Here is a 7,842-nt window from a genome sequence, read left to right on the forward strand (position 1 = left end):
TGTAAAGAATTTTGCCTTCATTCGTGGTTACTTGAAGTACATCCGTATTGGAAGTTTGAATTCAACTTATCCAGTGCCTTCCCAGACTATCTGAGGGTACACAGATGTCTATATATTTTTGTGAAGTCCAAAAGTCTGGGAATTGTGTGAAAAAACTTTCTCCTATAAGGTTATTCTCTCTACAGCAAATCTGAAAACTTTAGATCAAGAATTATGTCAATTCAATGTAAAATTTGTTTCAGGTGTGGAAACCACAAACGAGCTAGATATTTCATGTCAAGCGTAGCGTGGTTATGTATAGTGGAAGCACACACACAAGAACCTGCACAGTCCTGTGCACGTAATGTGGAGGGGAGGGATAGAGTGAATCAGGTTGAACAGATTGAGGTGAATTTGCGTGAAGGATTTTGACTGCTCTATAAAAGCCTATCAGACTATTTTCAACATTTTTTATCATACTGTTTTTGTCTTTTCTCATTTCCCTACCTTATTCTGTGTAGCGAGTTTTCTGTAATTTGAGGTCTGTCCTATCCACTTCAAATGATTAAGACTACTGTGTTTGCAATTTGCTAAAGGATTTTGGTATATTTGTAATGTCCCAAAATTTAGCAGTGTACCATTGCTTTCATATGTGCTATTACCACATCAAGTTGCTGGCTGACAGTCTCGCTATCAAAGGATCCCAGTTAAATCCTGGCCAAGGGCATGGGGTGTGGGTTTTACTTTACTAGTGTTATCGATGTAATGAATTCGTCCACATTGTATCAATTAGCTTAAAGTGGCAGAAATTCAACTAAACTGCAGTGCAGCAGCTCTTTGTATGCAAAGTCCTGCATATTTTGTTTTTGACAAACACTAAATGTGAATTAACGAGCTGTAATGTTCTTTTTCCATGTGAAAGGTGTAAGGAGCATTTTCCTATCATGTTTTGTCACAATATGTGACTAACTTTTAAACACTAAATTTAGTTTATTTACCGACACGAGACACACTGAAGTCTGAACTATCCTGCATGTTATGGAAAATAGATTAATTCTGCTGTGAATATAAATGGGCTCTTGCACAGGAATAAATTTAATATTCTTATAACTACATAAAGTGTGCTATTACAAGGGAAACGCTTATTTTGTGTAATGTGTAGTTTTTCAATGAAATTTAAGTTACATTCACAATTTTAACAATGAAATGCCATTTTATAAACCTTTCTTGGTCCTGAAATGTGCCAGTTTTTGTACAGAAATCTTATTCATTCACGATAAATATATGGCTCTACACCAGACTCATGACAACTTACTGAATTCCATCACTAGTTATGTGGCTTACTAAACTTGATTCTGCGACTGACTTTCAAGCAGCCCCCCCCCCCCATTTGTCCTGCTGAAGAGCTCTTTGCAATGAAATTTTGATCTCTTACCGAGATCAAATCCAAGACTGATTACACTAAAGAAGAGTAATACCCATGAGTGTTTATTCTGATGAATGCACAACAAAATGTTCAAATTTCCATTTTTTCAAAACAATCCGAAATCACATGGGTGTAAGTCTGGAGAACTGGGTGGCCAAGGATCTGGACAACTTCAGATGACTCTGCCACTGGCAATGTTGGCATGAAGTAGGACATTCACGCATCGACCAACATGCAGGAACCACATGCTTTGCAAGGAGTTGAAGTAACGTGCACTCATAATGGACTGCGGTTAATCCACACCATACAGTGACATAATCGGAATGCAACAGGCGAAAAGTTGTACTGTGAGCATTTGCTTCCCTATTGTCTGCATAGCCTCTGTACAAAAGTTTCATCACAATCGATTGCTTTGAACAGGCTCCAGAGGGCTCTTGAGTAGGGGAAGTTTAATTCTAATCACCTAACATAATTTTGAAATTGAATTATTTTGGTAGCCTACGCTTACGCAAAATTCCATTCCCTTCGATTGATTGAGTTGGTGTTTTAAGTCCACTTTATGCACAAAGGTTAATCGGGACTGGACCTACAGTTTAAAGTGGGATTTGAACCATTGTGTGGAAAGGATGCTACCACTGCGCCAACGGGGAGGCCCATTCCCTTTGAAATGATTCCTCGATATATATATATGAGGGTAAGTCATTAAATAACATGAATTTTATTCTAAACTTCATGGAGATTTATGCACGTATTTCGGGACTCAAAACGGTTCCTTAGCAACATGCCATAAAGGTGTCATGATGATCAAGCAGTATGAACATGCATAGCATGTACAGTCACGGACACTGCCGGCTTGTAAGGATTCCATTGAAAGTCAATGTATTCATTAGGAGCCGGCAGTGTCCATGACTACAACCTGACCACTCCATTATTGATTGCACCGTAGAAGAGCAACAAAGTGTTATTCGTTTTTGCGGTCAGAGGGAGTGAAACCTTCTGAAATCTACAGCAGAATGAAGGTTCACTAGAGACAATTGTTTGTCGGGGGGGGGGGGGGGGTGTATGAATGGGTGGAAAGATCAGTTCTTAAAAACAGAAGACGAAATGTCAGTGAGTGGGAGGCCACTTTGTATGGCAACTGAGGCTGTGACACAGCAGATCAACCAGCGAATCCATAAATTTAGTACAATCTTCCCTGACTAAAACAATTGTCTCTATACCGAACCTTCATTCTGCTGTAGATTTCAGAAGGTTTCACTCCCTCCGACCACAAAAAACTAATAACACTTCCTTTTTTCTTCTACGGTGCAAGTCAAAAGTGGTGCAGCATGTTGTACGAGCTACTACTCATTGTCACTGCATGTTTATGGCACATTGCTAAGGAACCATTTTGAGTCCCAAAATACAATTTTTCATTGTGCATAAATCTCCATCAATTTTAGAATAAAATTCCTGTTATTTAATGATGTCCATCATATAATATGCAGGTTGGGAGAATATTTTGCATTACACACACTGCATATTGGTTAGTTGCTGCACTTTCCACCTTAACATATTTTTTCTTCTTCAGAAAAAGAAACTATCATAGGGCCATAATAATACTCCACCTAAATTCAATTATAAAACATTGAAACACCAGTGGCGTAGCGTTATAGTATGCCAGGCATTCCCAGATTTAAAATTTCAAAAATGCTGTGAATATAAAATAAAACTTGACTAATTTCATATATGTTTGACCTTCATGGCATTGTAATAGCTATTATCAATGCCTTTCCTCACCAGACGCCGAGCAGGTTCGGTGTACATGACTATATTCCTTGCTGCCTTTCTGGAGGGAAAGCTTCAATTTCTACAGCACGCACATAAATGCTCTCTCGTACGCCAGTGTACGGAGCAGATGTGTCTACCGTGATTGGTTCATGTGACCCTTCCTGCCTTCTGAAGCAGAGGACAGCAGTAGAATTCCTACCCGGTTCTTCGCGCTCATGCAACTCGTGCTATGTGATGCTACAATACGCAATATTGACTGACGTAACTTTACCAATCTCAGATATACCTCTTCTTAATGGCCACTGCATTATATGATTTATCGCACGAACAGCGATGTGCATTAGAAACTAAAATATCAACACAGTTTTTGTCAAATAAGTTGGTGAAGTCCTCGTGGTAGAAATTCAGTGTGTGGCTGAACCAGCAAAATTATTATTTTTCGTTATTATCTAACTGCTTAATATGTGATGTGTCAATGGAAATGTTTAGCATTCATTTGAAAACTCTTAACATCAAATGGTCTCTGGACAAAATTATTTTAAAATGTTTATCAGCATTCTCAAGATATAAAAACAGTGGTCTGAATTACTAATCGGCACTGTTACGTCAGTAGAGTGTACGATATTTGGATCATCCACTGTGCTTTGCACAATGCGCCAAGACAACAGAGGTCCCTGGTTCGAATCCCGGCGTGAGCACGGGTGTTCTTTGTCAGTGTCCCTTCATCACTCATATTCATATTCGCAATTAACGAAAAGTGGTAGAAAAGCGAAGTAAAATAAACCAAATCAATCAGTAGTTGGATCAACCACAACAATGACATCTACTGTTGTGCAGAGGCGCTTGTGATTCAGGTAGGTTTTTAATGACTTGCGTCATGCAGAAAGATATAAAAAAAGGTATAAAACACCAGTGGCGACTAATACCATAAGTAAATTATTAAGCAAGAAAGGGCCAACCCTTCCTTCGGACTTCGCGTTCCCACCCGAAATGTCCATGCTCCGCCACTGTGAAACACAGAATATCCTTTAGTAATAAAACTGTTGAAAATAGCTAGTCATGATCAGGTTAAAATTTAATATTGACAGTAACATAACTGAAAATCACAGATCTACTTTTGGTGTTTACAAATTTTACCATACTCCTCACCTGTCGATTCATATGAACTTTTCCTCCTGAATTCTACAATCTAATAATAATAATCTACTGATTTACAAATATTTTGTTATACACAGGGCACTATGAGTCAAACATGTCCACATATAATTTTATCTGCAATAAGAAGCGGTAACTTATCTTTTCCCATTGTTTTATTCTCCACATGACAAACAAATTCAATAACTTTTAATTCACCAATGAAAATTAGAACAATGCATCATTTAGAAAAACATTCAAACTGCATGAACCTTTCGATAGTGTGTGATATTTTGTGGAAGATATTTTCCCCATAAAACAAAAATCTTTACTGCATTAAATGTGCTTTGTAAATAATTTATTTTCATATTTTCCCTATTTGCTTTGTAAATTATATACATAACTGTTAAATAAATATCCTATATACACTAATGTTTACATGTCCAGTACTTAACTAAAGAATAAATACTTATCAGGAATAAACCAAAGTAGTTTCATACAAAAAAAATGAAAGCTCTACTCATGTACACTCTAAACTTGACATATTCTAACCCCATGAATATGTAAAAAATTCAAACTTATGGCGCTACTGCTATAATGGTACTTGTAACCTATATTTTGATCTTCAATTAGAAGGCAACTATAAAACAAAATATTTTTTAATTGTATTTGTTCTAAATACAATAAACATGTATGAAACCAAATATACAAAAATGCTAGTAATTATAAGCACATCCATTGGTTAAGTTAGCATTAAATTTCAAACTTGCTTCTCTTAAGAAAAAAATTAACCATCATCTTGAATATTATGCATTCAATTCATACAATGACTAGGTTGGAGAGGGGGGGGGCAGAACAATCTTGTGTTGTTCACTTCTTCACAAGTTACACCAAACAAAATAAGAATTTTGTAGAAAATTAGGTATTTTTATTTGAAAGTTGTTCCTCATATATATATTTTTTTTCAAGATCAAATGGTACCTCAATTTTCATGAGAAACTTTCTTGTTCTCCATCTTGCCTTGAATTCTAAAGGCTTTAAGCATACATGTCACCAAATCAAAAGGAACACAATACTATAAATTTTCTGAGAAACTGGCAAGTGCAGTAAACAAACCTATTTCACCAATGATAGTACCTGTTCTGTGCATGTAATGTTAATTTTATTTCATAGGGTTACATTCACCTCACATCCAAGTTTTATAAAGAAATATCTGGTCACCAACTATGTACAGTAATTCAAGTGTGTTGTTCACAAACAACTCATTGTCAACAAAAATATGAATAACTTTCAGAGGTTCCAACACACACAAGGGAAAGTCATGAAATAGGTCATAGCTGATAATGGTAGTTAATAATTTCAAATGGTGTCAGCAGATGGAAATACAATGTAGCTTGAATGTAGGTAACAGATGCTAGATATATTCTGTGTACAAGCAATTTAGAATCAAAAATAACCATTCCTATTGTATGTTTTATTGAGCAAAAGGATTTTCTGCAAAGGATATTTATAATGAAACACTTCCTGTTCATGGCCAAAAGTGTTTGCCACACAAGATCCTCTTAAAACTCGCCTTTCTGGCAAAAGACAGGAAGGTTGAATGTGACGTGCAAATTTGGTCAAGACAGCAGACCTGAGACTTTTATACCATGGGTATTGGGCTACTCATCAATGACGAGATAAATGCATTAGTATCAGTGAGAATTTGTTCAGAAAGAAGCAATATGTAAATCTAAAAAAATTGTACGTTTTTTTTTTTTTATTTACAGCCACCTGTGACCTATTCACAGACTCCTCCTATACGTATTATTCCTGTCCAATGAATCCCATTAGAAAAATGGGAACGAAATGAGTGGTTAAGTAAATGACAGTCTATATGCAGTATATCCACATTTGACTGGTATGATAGGATGGAAATGGTTGAATTCTACAGAGCATTCCCTGACATTCGCTACGAGATTCTGCAGCAAGCGGTCCGGCATCAGCGCTTGTCTTTCCCGGTGAACGGGGTTCGCGACAGTCGGTAGAGTTGGGTATTAAAATTACAGTTTTCATATTGTGTACTAACCTTGATTACAGAAGGTGTTGGAAATGATGTCCCTCTGCTGCAACACATTCCTGGCATCTTCGAAGAAAATTGGCATTAAAACGTGCAAGTTCATCTACTGTAATTCTCCTGATTAAAAATGTTAGCGGCTCTAAATGCTGTGGTTTTTGAAACACCCGTTTCTTGTGAGAGGTGGTGGATAGATTTCCGAGGAGACTGTTCTAACCTTTGTCCTATCTCGTAGAGTTTTTCCGCAGTAAGTACACGTGGGTTTTTCTTTTCACTTTTATTCAGAACTGACCCTGTTACTCTAAACTTTTTTACGAGGTTTAATATAGTGGTCCTATGTGGAACGGGAACACCAGGAAATTTCGTTGCAAAACGTCGTCGCACGTCTCCACAATTCCTCTTTCCAAAGTAACACTCAACAAGATAAATCGTTTGTTGTAATGTAAACTTTTCTGGTGCCATATTAAGCCACAATCTTCAACACAACTTCCGAGGGAGGATTATACTGGCATCACTCTGAAACTTCAACAGAAAGGGAAAGAGAGCGAAACAAACGGACTGTAGCATGCGACTGTTCACCGGGAAAGACAAGCGCTGATGCTGGGCCGCTTGCCGCCGAGTCTTGTAGCGAATGTCAGGGAATGCTCTGTATTTGACCATGTTCTTTTTTCTCCAACAAAATTTCACAAAAGCAGTAAATGATTCTAACTTATTAGAGGATGTTACCGTTTTCAGTCTAAGCATTTTTCCTGTACATGAGAACATTGTGCATTTCTATCCACATAAAGTGGCACATTTTACGAGAAAGTTGAAGTATGTGCCACTTTATCTGACCAGGAGTGTGTAGTAAGGCTACTTTGGTTGTCACTTATGCGAAGATCTTACAGACTGAATAGAATACACTGATTGATCTTTATTTCCCTTGCTTTGCTTCATCCGGTTTTACACAACAGAGGTCTAAAAAATTATATTTGCACTGCCTGATAAAACCAAAACTAATTATGTATAGTGTACATACATACACAAAACTGGTTCCCATTGAGGTCTATCATGGCATATATCATTTAGCTCCATGTGATAGCATTAAAAATTATTAGAGAAGTAAAAAAAAAAAAGTATATTATCATCTTTGTTGATAGGTAAAACAATTTTAACCTGCAGACTACATGACCACATTCAGAAACATAGTAAATCAATAGAGGATGTATGAGGTTTGAAACCATTCCCTGCTTCACCATGTGTTTGGAAAGTGTGGCCATGGTTACAATCTATGGCCTACTTTCAAATTCACAGTTCACAAGACAAAGAAGTAACAGTGTGACAGGAGTTGATGTATCAATGGTCCAGTACTAACTAAAAAAGGGAAACCACTCGGGGTCGCTGCAGCATATCATACAAACCATAAAAACAATACCCATTGGTGAATTAAAGTACGTAACCAACAAAAAAAACAAAAACCAATGAAACAAGAATTTAA

This window comes from Lepisma saccharinum, chromosome 27, assembly GCF_977018435.1.
Source record: "Lepisma saccharinum chromosome 27, izLepSacc3.1, whole genome shotgun sequence".
NCBI classification, from domain to species: Eukaryota; Metazoa; Arthropoda; class Insecta; order Zygentoma; family Lepismatidae; genus Lepisma; species Lepisma saccharinum.